The following is a 14,833-nucleotide window of genomic DNA, read 5'->3' as shown; positions in this document are numbered from 1 at the left end:
ATAATGCTTCAATGCAGAGTCGGGACATGAGAGGGAGGAGATTGGGGCCAATGATGATTGCAACCTTTTTATAAATTTCTGGGTGTTAATGGCGCGTAAATTTCTATTAGTGTGGACGGTGGGAGTGTCTTGAGTAGAGTCACAGTTCTTGACAGAGAATAAAAGAAGATTATGGTCAGAGAGTGGAAAGGGAGAGTTAGTAAAGTCATGTACTGAGCAAAGCCGGGAGAAGATCAGGTCCAATGTGTTCCCGTCTTCATGTGTAGGAGAATTAGCAAGCTGTGAAAGGCCAAAGGAGGAGGTTAGTGACAGATGGGGAAAGAGAATCGCCAATTGGGATGTTAAAATCTCCCATGATTATCGTGGGGATGTCGCAGGATAGAAAATTTGGAAGCCAGGCAGCAAAGTGATCCAGGAATTGACGGGGGGGACCTGGAGGGCGATAGACCACCACCACTCGCAGGGAGAAGGGCTGGTCTGACTGTGTGGGTCTCAAAAGACGGGAAGATAAGGGAGGGTACAGGGGGGATAACCTGAAAAGTACATTTTGTTGAAAGAAGCAGACCAACACCTCCCCCTGATCTGTTGTCAGGTCGCGGGGTATGAGTGAAATGTAGGCCACCATAGGAGAGAGCTGCAGCGGCGGTGGTGTCTGACTGCTGGATCCAGGTTTCAGTGAGAGCCAGAAGGTTGAGGGAATTAGAGAGGAAAAAGTCATGGATGTAAGAGAGTTTATTACAAGCTGAGCGCGCATTCCAAAGGGCACAGTTGAATGAGACAGAAGATATGCAGGGAATATTAATGAGATTAGCAGGGTTTCTGAATGTAACAGGGAAAGAGTTAGTGTTATTATTACTGGAGGGTCCTGGGTTGGGAGAAATATTACCTGCGACTAATAGAAGGAAGATACAGAGAGTGAGCAGATGGTTGAGTGATTTGTGAGAGCGTTTCCTGTGTTGTATGGTGGGAATGAATGGATCTGCGTGGTATAACATTGTGAAGAGAGCATGACAACTGTACATAGGAGAAGAGAGGAGAGAGGGGTTAATATGGATGAAGTGTGCCGAATTTGTGGGAGAATGGTGAATGTGGATGATTGTAGCAGCCAGAATATAAATGGCACAGATACAAATGGTGAATACTGTTTGCAAAACAGATGACCTGGAAGCAAGTTTGTTTAATTGTCTTGCATGTCTTACCTGTCTCCTGCCCTGTCCAACTGCCATTTTCTAACTGCCGTGGCACTTTGATAAATTATGGCACTTTGATAAAGTATGCATAAATGCTATATGCATAAATGCCCCCGCATAAATGCTGCCCCTTGACTATGTCTCAATATATAGGGACGTATCTGCTTAGATCTACACAGATTTAACTCGTTAACAATCAACTAGCTTAAGACAACAGGAGACCATAAAACTGCAGAAAAAAAACAGACTGCTCTCTGCAGGTCATTCACTAGGTCCCCCTGTGTGGTTTTGGGATTTTTGCTCACCGTTCTTGAGATCATTTTGACCTCACGGGGTGAGATCTTGTGTGGAGCCCCAAGTTGAGGGAAATTATCAGTGGTCTTGTATGTCTTTCATTTTTTAATTATTGCTCCCACAGTTGATTTCTTCACACCAAGCTGCTTGCCTATTGCAGATTCAGTCTTCCGATCCTGGTGCAGGGCTACAATTTTGTTTCTGGTGTCCTTCGACAGCTCTTTGGTCTTCACCATAGTGGAGTTTTGAGTGTGACTGTTTGAGGTTGTGGACAGGTGTCTTTTATACTGAAAACAAGTTCAAACAGGCGCCAGTACTACAGGTAATGAGTGGAGGACAGAGGAGCCTCTTAAATAAGAAGTTACAGGTCTGTGAGAGCCAGAAATCGTGCTTGTTTGTAGGTGACCAAATACTTATTTTCCACCAAAATTTGAAAAAAATTTCTTTCCAAATCAGACAATGTGATTTTCAGGATTTGTTTTCTCATTTTGTCTCTTATAGTTGAGGTCTACCTATGATGTCAATTACAAGCCTCTCTCATCTTTTTAAGTGGGAGAACTTGCACAATTGGTGGCTGACTAAATATTTTTTTTCCCCACTATACACATACTATACAAGTCCACATAACAAAAAATCTCCCCAGAACCAAGTTACCTTTTCATCATCTGATGTGGAAACATCTGACTTTTCAAATGACTTAGCTGATGGAGATTCTATCCCTACCAAATCACAAAATTATTATTATAAAAAACAGAAACAAACAAAAATCAATATAGGAGAGCGGACAGGAAACACCGCAAGAGATCCAGATTCCATCAAGCAGTGTCTCAGGATTGGGAAGTGGTTTCAACATTGGATGTAATTAATTTGTCTTCTATTACATTAACTGATGTGGAAATAAGTTTATTATCCAGAGGTTTGAATTTTGCACCAACGAATAATAACTTGGATTAATAAATTTGTATGAGACCTCACTGTCAAAAAACATTTTTGGAATGATAATGAATCGAATATTGACAATGGTACACAAGTTAATACAATGAATAACAAAGGTGAATCTTCAACATCAGTCAATGCATTTAAAGGGATGAACTTTATGGAACAATCGAGTTTACTATGCCTAATGGACCTTGATCAAATTGAAACAATGGAACAAGACATACAAACCTATGTTTTCTATTAAAAATCCTTCATTTTATCCAGTCCATGCATGAACTAATATGATGGACCGGTATCAGGAAAATGTAGATTGAGATTTAAGGACATTACAGAGGAATCCTGACAATTTTCAAAAACAGCATAATCTATCTAAATTAGAACAAAGAGCTTTGGACAATCTTCAAATGAGATCTGACATTATTATTAAGAGATCCTACAAGGGTGGTTCTAAATAATAGTGATTATGCCAATGCTATTAATGACATACCACCATATATACACCTTTACCTAAAGATCCCACTCCTTTTTTCCAGAATAAATTCACAAAACTAATTAATGAGGGTTTTTCTATTGGTACCTTTTCAAAAAAAGAATGAGTATTTAATAGGAGAAGATAACTCAGTGATACCTATTATACATGCACTGCCGAAAATACACAAATTAGGCACTAATTTATCTTTGCGCCCTATTATTGCGGGTATTGGATCTTATGGGGAACATATAGGACAATGGTTGGATCTATGTTTACAACCTTTAGTACATCGCATTTCAGGCTACATACAAGATTCTTGTGATGTATTTGATGCTGTTAAAGAAGTTGTGCATTACTTTATATTACCCCCTCAATGTATCCCCCCGGGGCCCCTAAGACTTTTTGTAATTAACTTACGTTGCTGATAATGCCTGTGAGCGGCGCTATCGGTGGCCGCTCACAGGCATCAAGTGACCCCGCGCTGACGTCACGACAAGTGAGGCGTGACTCAACGCTCGGGTCCCCGCAGTGGCTGCTGAGTTGTGGGCGGGGTTACCCCCCGTGTCACACCCAGGATCCACCACGTGCTTTCCCAATGAATGGGGAGAGGCAGAGCGCGCGGTGGATGCTGGGTGTGATGAGCGGGGATAACCCCGCCCACAGCCTGGCATCCACCGTGGAACCAGGAAGACAAAGACCCCTGGCTGCTGCCAGCACTTGTCGTGACATCAGCGGATGTCAAAGCCGGCTGCAGCCGGGGGTCACATGAGGCCTGTGAGCGGCCAGTGATAGCGCCGCTCACAGGCATTATCTGCAACGGAAGGTATTTACAAAAATTCTTAGGGGCCCCAGGGGATACATTGGGGGGTAATCTAACGTAGTGGACAACCCCTTTAAAAATACTGTTTGTCATGAAGATTGGTCCTGAGTCACATGCGACGTTATTGCACTATATACCAGTATCCCCCAATATGTAGTCATTTCAGCAATCCATCACCACTTGTCAAAATTTAGCCCTTATTCTCAAGAATTACAAATGTGGCACCCCAGGGGTCTGGTTACCACAGTAATAGAAATATTATGTCTGAGAGCAAGTGGGAGGTTTCTCTGGTCAGGAGCCCTAAGCATGCAACACGGCCTGCCCAGACCTGAGAGGGGAGGAATCTGCCCTTATAAACTGGGTCTGGGGCTGGATTAGGAGAGAGAGTCCCAGACAGAGACGCAGTCTGGTCTGGAGGACAGCAGACACAGGGAAAGAAAGAACCAGGAGCTCTGTAGGAGCAGGAGTGAGAGCCAGGGGCTGGAAGCCAGATAGCTCGCCCTGGCTGGAGACACTAATACCGGACACGGAGTCCGAAGCTGTGGGGACATCCAGGTCCAGCAGCAGAATCCAACCGGCAGGGGATTCCAGGTCCTCTGGCCATAGAAGCCCGGAGGCACGGTCACAAGCAAGGGACTAGCACCGCCGTCGTGGAGCGGAGGCTAACAGGAGGCCCCAAGTCACCAGCCATACGGGTGAGCACCACACTAACCAGTACTCCCGGGAGGGTCTGCCTTATAACACCAGTAAAGACCCTGAACTGCACTGCACGGACTCTGAGTTATTCCTGCTGCGCTCTTGCACCATCACTCCCATCATCCACACTAACTGCCCTGTGGCTGTACTCCTCCCGTGGGGAGTCATCCCATTCTTAGCTGCACACATAACACCGGCCTCAGCGGTCTGCCTTGCAGCGGCGGTCCCCACTGACCGCAATCCACGGGTGGCGTAGTCGGACTATCATCATACCAATAACCCTGCCTCTGATTTGACCACCCTGGCACGGACCGGGTCATCGCCACGAGGACTACAACCCCCAGCATTCATCCTAAAAAGGCCCACTTCCGGGTTCCCCACAGGCCCAGGGGGCGCGTCAACTTTGGCGTAGTCGGCAGGATTCAAACCAACCCGCCCCAACGGGTATTGCGTGCCTGAAAAAAGACTTTTGCACTTACCTGAGAGAAGTTTCCCGCCGTCCGAAGACGTTTCCCGCCATCGGACGCCATCTTGGGTCGTTTCCCGCCGTCTTCTGCCGTCTTCCCGCCATCCGCAGCTGCTTCCCGCCATCGGATGCCATCTTCAGGACGCCGCGCGGGAAGAAGAGGGGCGTGGATGCCGAAAGCGCGCGAGATCCGAAGCTCCGCCCCACACACTGACGCTGAGTAAGGTCGACGCTGATGTCACAGGAGCGCGATGCAAGGTCCTCGACCCCGATGATCGTCTGCGGAGCCGCGGCCTACGGAAGAAGAACATCGCAAGGTAGGCCACGGTCCTCTAGGGGGGAAGGAGGATGTCGGACACCGAGGGGAGCTCCACCGCCACACCGGCCGCCAGCGCAACCGCTGCTGCGGTCATGCCATTCACCATGCCCTATATCCCGGGGGCAACCTGGCTACCCCAGTACTCAGGGGAGTCACATACCCTAAGTGACTCTAGGGAAAGACTGGATAGCCTCTTCCAGGTATACCCCCTCACGGAAGAGCAAAAAGTGAGCATCCTGGTGGCCCAGTTAATCGGGGCAGCCCAAAGGGAGGTAAAGTCCTGGCCACCTAGGAAGAAGAGGACTGTCAGAGAAATACTAGCCCGGCTGAAAGATACATTTGATACCCGAACCTCAGCTGAAATAAAACTCAGATTTTACGGGTGCAAACAACGGGCACATGAAAGTATAAGAGACTATGCTCTAAACCTACAAGGGGCCCTGAGAGCCATTAAGCAGGCAGACCCTGACAGCGTGGGAAATAAAGACAAGCTGTTGACCGAACAATTTATTGAGGGTCTACTGTGCAATGCCCACCGAACCCAGTTGCGGGCAATGGCCTTACAGGACCCTGACCTGGACTTTGCACAGTTTAAGGACAGAGCCATCCGGGTGCTCCGAGAACCGGCACCAGGTGCCGCTGTGACCCACAGGCGCCCTGCTATCACTTATCACCAGGAAGCGGCGCCCTTGTCTGCAGGGCCTGTGGGAGCTGATGCGCAGGCTTTGAACAATAACCCGGCTACAGACCTGCACCATCAGGTCCAAGAGCTGACTAAGAGCGTTGCCGCGCTAACCAGAACTGTGCAGTCTTTACAGGTCTCTTCTCCAGGAAAGATCCAGCTGGCATCCGGACCGGAGGACGTCCGTGGCGCCAACTGAGGAGGACCCCACCGGCCAGAGGAAGACCCAGCGACCGATACAACGAGGATGGACAACCCATCTGCCGCCGCTGCAATCAACCCAGACATATGGCAAGGTACTGTCATTTAAACGGGCACAACCTGGGGTAGAGGGCCAATCCCCAGGCATAACATCATCAGGCCCATCGAACTGGCATGATAAATATGTAGGGGGACGTCCGGTCTTGCCTGTGGTACTGGATGGTATTCCTATGAGTGCCCTACTAGACACTGGGTCACAGGTGACTACCATCCCATACGTGCTCTTCAAGCGGTACTGGAATGACTCGGACATAACCCGCTACCCAGATGACGACCTGAGCATTATCGCCAGCAATGGTCAGCCCGTGCCACAGATAGGATTTAAAGAGGTGACCATCAAGGTCGGTAAGGTTGAACTGCCGGCACAAGGACTGATCATTGTGGACATTGACCGTCGCGAGAGTCACCCAAAGATAACCTTAGGTACTAACGTAATTGAAAACTGTCTTGCAGAGGTGATTCTTATTTTGCAACAGGTTGCCAAGAACGCCAGTTCCAGCCAGCAGCGTGTCCTCCAAAAAGAGATCCGGGCACTGATGAAACGGCAACAGGTGGAACTATCTGGTGGTGAGATTGGTAGCGTGAGAATGTGTGACCCGTTCCCTATTACCATGCCCCCAAAAAGTGAGATGATGATTTGGTGCCGGGCAGCTATTGGTCTAAGAGGTAGAGACTACCAAGCAATGGTAGAACCCGTCTACTCAGACAGTAGGCCCACCATTTTGACAGCACGGGGGGTGGTCGATGTACGCCATGGAAGGGTGCCCGTCCGCATCATAAATATCGGGGAGAGAGAAGTATACCTGCCCCGGTATGCCACGCTAGCCAAATTGTTCACCATCAACCAGAACTCTGTACAGGCCGTGGAACCCTTGCCTCCATCTCAACCAGAGGAAGGTAACGGCTCTAAGATACCAATGGAGGACTGGAGTCAGCAACTGCATTTGGGTACTGACTCCACTCCCTCACACCAAAAGCAGGGAGTCTATCGGGTGGTTCAAGAGTACGAGAGAGTGTTTAGTAAACACCCGCTGGACTTCGGGCGAGTAAAGGGGGTAGAACATCACATCCCCACGTGAGACCATCCTCCAATAAAGGAGAGATACCGACCCGTACCCCCTGCACACTATCAGCACTCCAAGGGGATGTTAAAAGACATGAAGGAGGCTGGGGTAATCAGGGACAGCTGTAGCCCCTGGGCAGCTCCACTAGTCTTAGTGAAAAAGAAAGACAACACCATGAGAATGTGTGTAGACTACAGGAAGGTCAACCGTATCACACACAAAGATGCGTACCCATTACCAAGGATAGAAGAGTCCTTAGCTGCATTAAAATCTGCTAACTTCTTCTCTACTTTGGATCTCACTAGCGGGTACTAGCAGGTTCCTGCAGCAGAGGCGGACCGGGAGAAGACCGCATTCACCACCCCGATGGGATTCAGCGAATTTAACTGTATGCCGTTCGGGCTCTGCAACGCACCAGGAACCTTCCAACGGTTGATGGAATGCTGTCTGGGACACGGGAACTTCGAGACGGTCCTATTATACCTGGACGATGCCATCGTCTATTCCAAGACCTATGAGGACCATCTGGAACACCTGGCAGAAGTGTTTGAAGCCCTGGCGAACTATGGCCTAAAGGTAAAACCCTCAAAGTGTCATCTACTGAAGCCAAAGGTACAGTACCTGGGCCACGTGGTGAGTGCTGACGGAGTGGCTCCCGACCCTGACAAGATCACCGTGATTAAGGACTGGCCAAGACCATCCAGCATAAAGGAAGTGCGGCAGTTCCTCGGGTTGGTAGGCTACTACCGAAGATTCATTCCCAGTTTTACCAAGAAGGCAGCTCCTATGCAGGACCTCCTGATAGGCCAGTCCAGGAAGGCCAAAAACCAGAAGCCACCCTTCAAATGGGAAAAGCTGGAAAAGGAGTCCTTCCGCCAGCTGAAGATGGCCCTCACGGGGGATGAAATCCTGACGTACCCTGATTACAGCCAGCCCTTTATTCTCCACACGGACGCAAGCAACATCGGGCTAGGAGGCGTACTGTCCCAGATCCAGCAGGGGAGAGAACAGGTAATTGCTTACGCCAGCCAAAAACTGTGACCCACGGAAAGAAACCCTGAGAATTATAGCTCGTTCAAGCTAGAGTTCCTGGCAGTGTTGTGGGCGGTAACCGAACGTTTTAAGCATTACCTTGCCTCTTCCAGGTTCACCGTGTACACGGACAACAACCTGTTGACACACCTGGACACTGCAAGACTGGGTGCCCTGGAGCAGAGATGGATGGCCCGCCTGTCCAATTATGAGTTCACGATCAAATACCGGGCAGGACGCTCCAATACCAACGCGGACACCCTGTCCAGGATGCCAAACCTACCAGACGTAGGGGAAGACCCAGAAGAACTGGAAGAGGTCGAACTCCCTGCGTTCCACCGTCATGGGATTACCCAGTATTCCCACCGTGTGAGGGGCCAGCGATCTGCTACGTTCAACCCCTTACCCCACTACAACTGGGCGGAGACGCAATACAGTGACCCCGCAGTCCGTCTGGTGAAGGCGATGCTGACCCAGGCTGACGCCCGCCTGGATCCAGACGCTCCGGAAGAGACCAAGCAACTGTGGATGGAGAAAAGCAGACTGTTTCTCTACATGGAGAAGTTGTGCTGCAGAATGGTCAATTCCCGGACACATGAACTGATCTGGCAGGTTGTGGTACCAAGACGGGACGCAGCTATGGTGCTGGAGGCCTACCACACTGGAAGAAGCTGGAGTTCCTGCTGCGTGAACGGTTCTACTGGATAGGCATGAGAGGAGCCATTGAGAGATGGTGTAGAGACTGTGGCCCATTCAATCTAAGAAGGAGGGACCGTGCCAGCCAAAGGAGTCCCCTGCAGCCCATCCTCACCAGGCAGCCGCTGGAACTGGTCGCTCTGGACCATGTTAAACTGGCTCCAAGCAGAAGCGGGTATGTCTACGCCCTAACCATCGTGGATCACTACTCCTGGTTCCTGGTGGTGGTCCCTGTCAAGGACTTGACGGCTCAGACAGCAGCCAGAGCCTTCCAGCTGCACTTCTGCCGCCCACACGGGTACCCGGACCAAGTGCTGACGGACCAAGGACCAGCCTTTGAAGCGGAGGTCTTCCAGGAGTTCTGCAACCTGTATGGCTGCAAGAAGATAAGAACAACGCCCTATCACCCCCAAACCAATGGACTCTGTGAGAAGATGAACCAGGTGGTGATAAATCTGTTAAAAACATTGCCCCTGGAAGAACGCAGTCTGTGGCCTGAGAAACTGCCCGATCTGGTGGACCTGTATAACCACATCCCGGTAGGTTCCACCAACTGTACCCCGGCTTACCTAATGCGAGCAAGACGTGGTAAGCTGCCTGTTGACCTGGATATGGGAGTCCAGACACCCGAGGACACCTCGCCAGAGGCAGACTGGGATACAGAACGGCAGCAGCAGTACCGGAAAATACAGGAGAGCGTCGAGCAAAGTCTCTGTCAATCAAGAGAAAGGCAGGAGAGGACTTATAACCAACATGCTCCCACTGTTCCCCTGGTACCTGGAGAGCAGGTCTTGAAAAGAAAAAGACGGCTCCATAAGTTGGACGACCAGTGGGAAAAGGACCCGTACACCGTACTGCCCTCAAGCCACAATAATCCAAAGGTGTACGTCATCAGCAAGGATGGAGGAGAGACCACAGCCACTGTCTCCAGAGACCACCTGAAAAAGTGCCCCGAGAAGTTGCAAAGCACGGATGAAGATCAGGAAGACCCTCAACCCGTAGAGGAAAAGGAGGAAATGATCAGCACCGTACTCGGAGACTTTCCCCGGTCCTGGACACAAGTAAACAACGCTATTGTGGTGCCCGTCCTCACATTTCTCCAGCCAGCCACTCAAGTGCCTACAGAAGACCAGGTAGAGCTGGAAGAGCAGCCGGCCCAGGAGGCAGAAGAGTCCACACCAGCAGCGCAGGAGGATCAACCCTCTGCTAGTAGTGAGCCTGCCGTGCCCCTAGTGAGCCAAAGAGTATGCAGACAGCTGCCCAGCTTACCCATAACACCTCCTACACCCTGTAGTGCAGGACCAGTTAGTGAGCTCCGTAGGTCCACTAGAGTCACTAGAGGTCAGATGCCCGCTCGCTGGAGAATATAAAGTAATGCACTGTAAATGTACCGGTTTCTTGAAAATGTTTATGGTTTTTGTTGTTGCCTGTTATTAATTATGTTTCTCAGTTACCCTGCAGGGTTCTTTGGACTAACAGGTTATGGACGCTGGATAACCGGAACAATTCTTGTAGATAGTTGCACATTGTGCCTCTTGCGAAGAGGGCCGCGGAAGAGAAAACCTGTCTGGCATGGCCTCCTTGCCGCCCAAAGTAGCTAGCTTTAGCCTTGCAGCCACGCCCAAGGCCAACGCAAGGAGTTTTCTTTGGACAGGTCCCCTACCTCGCTTAAGACTTCACCTTGGGTGATATGGACACCCGGTTACGGAAACGCCGTGACCACAAAATGTACTTTTTTCATGGTGACTTGTTATTGTTATACCCTGCATTTATGTTTCTTTAAAGATTTGTTTAGTCCCGGAGTACTAAAATTTACTAGGGGGGAATGTGGCACCCCAGGGGTCTGGTTACCACAGTAATAGAAATATTATGTCTGAGAGCAAGTGGGAGGTTTCTCTTGTCAGGAGCCCTAAGCATGCAACACTGCCCGCCCAGACCTGGGAGGGGAGGAATCTGCCCTTATAAACTGGGTCTGGGGCGGGATTAGGAGAGAGAGTCCCAGACAGAGACGCAGTCTGGTCTGGAGGACAGCAGACACAGGGAAAGGAAGAACCAGGAGCTCTGTAGGAGCAGGAGTGAGAGCCAGGGGCTGGAAGCCAGATAGCTCACCCTGGCTGGAAACACTAATACCGGACACGGAGTCCGAAGCTGTGGGGACATCCAGGTGCAGCAGCAGAATCCAACCGGCAGGGGATTCCAGGTCCTCTGGCCATAGAAGCCCGGAGGCACGGTCACAAGCAAGGGACCAGCACCGCCGTCGTGGAGCGGAGGCTAACAGGAGGCCCCAAGTCACCGGCCATACGGGTGAGCACCACACGGTATACTCAGGGACGTGGGCTACTTTTACCCGCATACAGCAAGGTAGCCAGGAAAGAGTGCAGATAGACAGGGAGGCCTACAACTCCACCTGGCCAGGGGAGATCCTACTTGCTCACAGACTGACCAGGCCCCTACTGCTAACCAGTACTCCCAGGAGGGTCTGCCTTATAACACCAGTAAAGACCCTGAACTGCACTGCACGGACTCTGAGTTATTCCTGCTGCGCTCGTGCACCATCACTCCCATCATTCACACTAACTGCCCTGAGGCTGTACTCCTCCCGTGGGGAGTCATCCCATTCTTAGCTGCACACATAACACCGGCCTCAGCGGTCTGCCTTGCAGCGGCGGTCCCCACTGACCGCAATCCACGGGTGGCGTAGTCGGACTATCATCATACCAATAACCCTGCCTCTGATTTAACCACCCTGGGCACGGACCGGGTCATCGCCACGAGGACTACAACCCCCAGCATTCATCCTAAAAAGGCCAGCTTCCGGGTTCCCCACAGGCCCAGGGGGCGCGTCACAATCGTTTATTAAAATAGTCTTAGCTTTCTTGCTTACACATAACTATTTTATGTTTAATAATACATTTTTTTTTACAGAACAGTGGAGTTTCAATGGGAGCAAAATTTTCCCCTTCAGCTGCAAATTTAGTGATGGCATGGTAGGAGGAATCCTTTGTGTATAGTGTCTATAACCTCTTTAATGCATCCATTTTTTTATATCTTAGATTTATTGATGACATACTAATTATTTGGAAAGGACTAACATCAGAAATTTCATCTTTTATGCAATATTTAAATAATAATCAATTTAATCTAAGATTTACACATACTATTAATAATAAAAATATCACCTTTTTGGACCTTGAATTAACCGAAGAATATAATTCATTAATCCACAGTACTACCAGTTTCAGGGAATACCATCCTTCATGCTAAAAGTTTCCATTCCCCACACACAATAAAAGCAATCCCTTTTGGGGAATTAACAAGGGCTAAAAGGAACTACAGCAATGATATCGCTTATAATAAAGAATTAAAAATTATTAAATCTAGACTGCAGAATAGAAATTACAGGCAATAGAAAGAGATCTTTCATAGATATTTTATTTAAACGTCAATAGGTAATGCATGGTCTCATTGACCTTTCTTTTTTCAGAAGAAACCGGCTATGGCTAAAAATATAGACATGGTTCAGACTGCACGAATCAGCTGGCAGAATCTCTTTATATGGAGAAAGGAGATAAGATTTCATGCTGAAAAGCATATAATGGACATTGGGTCAGACTCATATCTGTTAAGTAGCATCCAGAGGTGTAAAAGTAGACAAATAACTGCTGTCTGGTGGTGGAAAAAGATGTAGCTCCCAGTAGTGCGGTTTCTCCGCCTATTCAGGTTGCGGAGGTGCATCGAAACATTCACTGAATGGGCTGTGAAACTCAAGTATTATCCATGCCCACGGTTGCTTCTTCAGGTGTCTAAGGTTCAGTGCACTTTGCAGCTTAAGGGTATGTGCACACGATGCAGAAATGCTCAGGATTTTTTCCTGAGCGTTTCTGCATCTCTCTGGCAGGAAAAAACGCATGTGGATTGTACATGCGGTTTCCTGCCAGGGACATGCGGAAATGAAGCGGTCTTCACTTTCATTTCCGCATGCGGGTTTACAAGCGCTTCCCAAGCGATTTTAGCATCACTTGGAAAGTGCTTGTCAACTTTACACTATATAAATCCATGCAACCGGCATGGATTTATATAGTGTGTGAATGTCAAAAAATAAAAAATAAATCTATACTTTACCCTCTGATGGCCCCCGGTGTCCTGCTTCGCTCGGTCCCGGCTGCCGGCAGTGAAGACTTTAGGACCTTCCGACGTCAGCGTCACGTGACCCGTCACATGACTCTGACGTCAGCGAAGGTCCTTCTTCATTCAACCCCGAAGTGCCGTGAACCAAGCAGGAGCGCTGCGCGGGCTGTCAGAAGGTGAGAATATATATATTTTTTATTTTATTCTTTTTTTTTTAATGGTACCTGGGTCTGGATGAGAGTCCTCTCATCCACACCCGGGTACCATCCGCACATTAGACCGCATGAAAAGCGCATCAACATATACAGTGATGCGGATTCCATGCGGTCTAATGCAAGTCAATGGCGGCAAAAGAGCAGCGTTTCCGCAAAATTAATTGACATGCTGCGGATTTTTGACCGCAGCGTTTACGCTGCGGAAAAATCCGCATCATGGGCACAGCACATGCGGATTTCAATTGGGGAACATTGCTTCCCTTCTACCATGCGTTTTTCATGCGTTTCCGCGGCGTTTACGCAACTGCAAAAACGCCGTGAAAACGCATTAAATACGCATCGTGTGAACTCAGCCTAAAAGACAATTTGAGAGAGCTGCCTACATTCTCCTGCACACTGAGTGAACGCCATCATTTCCTGAAAGGGAGCTGACTTGACAAGGTGGTATGGCAGCGACTGCACCATCAGCAACTTGACCAGGTGAGAATTTAGTTAGCAAAGCAGCTGATAAATGGGAGCATGTGCTCATTTTCTCGACACACAATTAGGGATAGATATCTTATGATGTAACGGGAGTAGGAGGCATACTCAGAGTACAATGAGCAGTGGTGAATTATGTTGATGGTGATGATGATGACTCTTACTAGGTACTACTTGGGTGTGCATCCTGGCTGACAGAAAGATGTGTGTGAGGAGAATGGGGAAGAGGACAACTCGGGGTTTTAATTGCAGGCCTGCTTTGCTTTTCCCAAATGAGCAGGTGATATTAATTCATGTGTTGCAGGAAACAGGGCCGTGGAGTCAGTAAGCCAAACCTCCGACTCCGACTCCTCAATTTCCATGACACCGACTCTGACTCCACGACTCTGACTCCCTCATACATGGCTCATGTTTAAGTGATAAATTTACTGTAACACAGATTCATCTCAGCTAGACCCTTAGATGTGGAATAGGACAGACATTTATAGGACATTTCATAACTTTCCCAAATTCTTATGAAAAAATATTCCCCACAAACTGCATTGAACTACTGTACCCAATTTATTATATATTTTAGGAGTTGGAGTCCATTTTATACCGACTCCACCAAAATGGACACCGACTCCAGCTCCGACTCCACAGCCCTGGCTGGAAAGCTGCAGTTCCTAATCTATGAGACCCAGAATGTCCACTGCTTATTTTCACCTTGCATGTGCAAAAGAACCCCCACACACAAGATGCCTGTACGTATAATTTGCCACAACTGTGACCAGATATTTCAGCCACAGTCAAGCCTCCTCCACCACCAACCCCACATGCGGTATCAAGTGTTCCACAGTTGAATGTAAAACAAGCAGATTTTGCCCCAGAGGATTTTTTAGAAGCAAGTCGCCTGGCCCGTGCATCACCAAGGCCAGTATCACCTCCTCGCCACCGCATCTGAATACCAGGTCTTGTCCAACACAGAATCCAACTAGTCACTCGCTGACAGTTGCTTCAGTGTGGAAAATAATAGGAGCTCCTTGGCCACCCAGCATAATTTCTTCCTAAAGATTTACACTGACTCACAGTGCTACTAG

The sequence above is a fragment of the Phyllobates terribilis genome, unplaced genomic scaffold (assembly GCF_046119375.1).
Source record: "Phyllobates terribilis strain yellow unplaced genomic scaffold, ASM4611937v1 Scaffold_1__5_contigs__length_1240528914, whole genome shotgun sequence".
Classification (NCBI taxonomy): domain Eukaryota; kingdom Metazoa; phylum Chordata; class Amphibia; order Anura; family Dendrobatidae; genus Phyllobates; species Phyllobates terribilis.
This window is presented reverse-complemented; position numbering follows the sequence as displayed.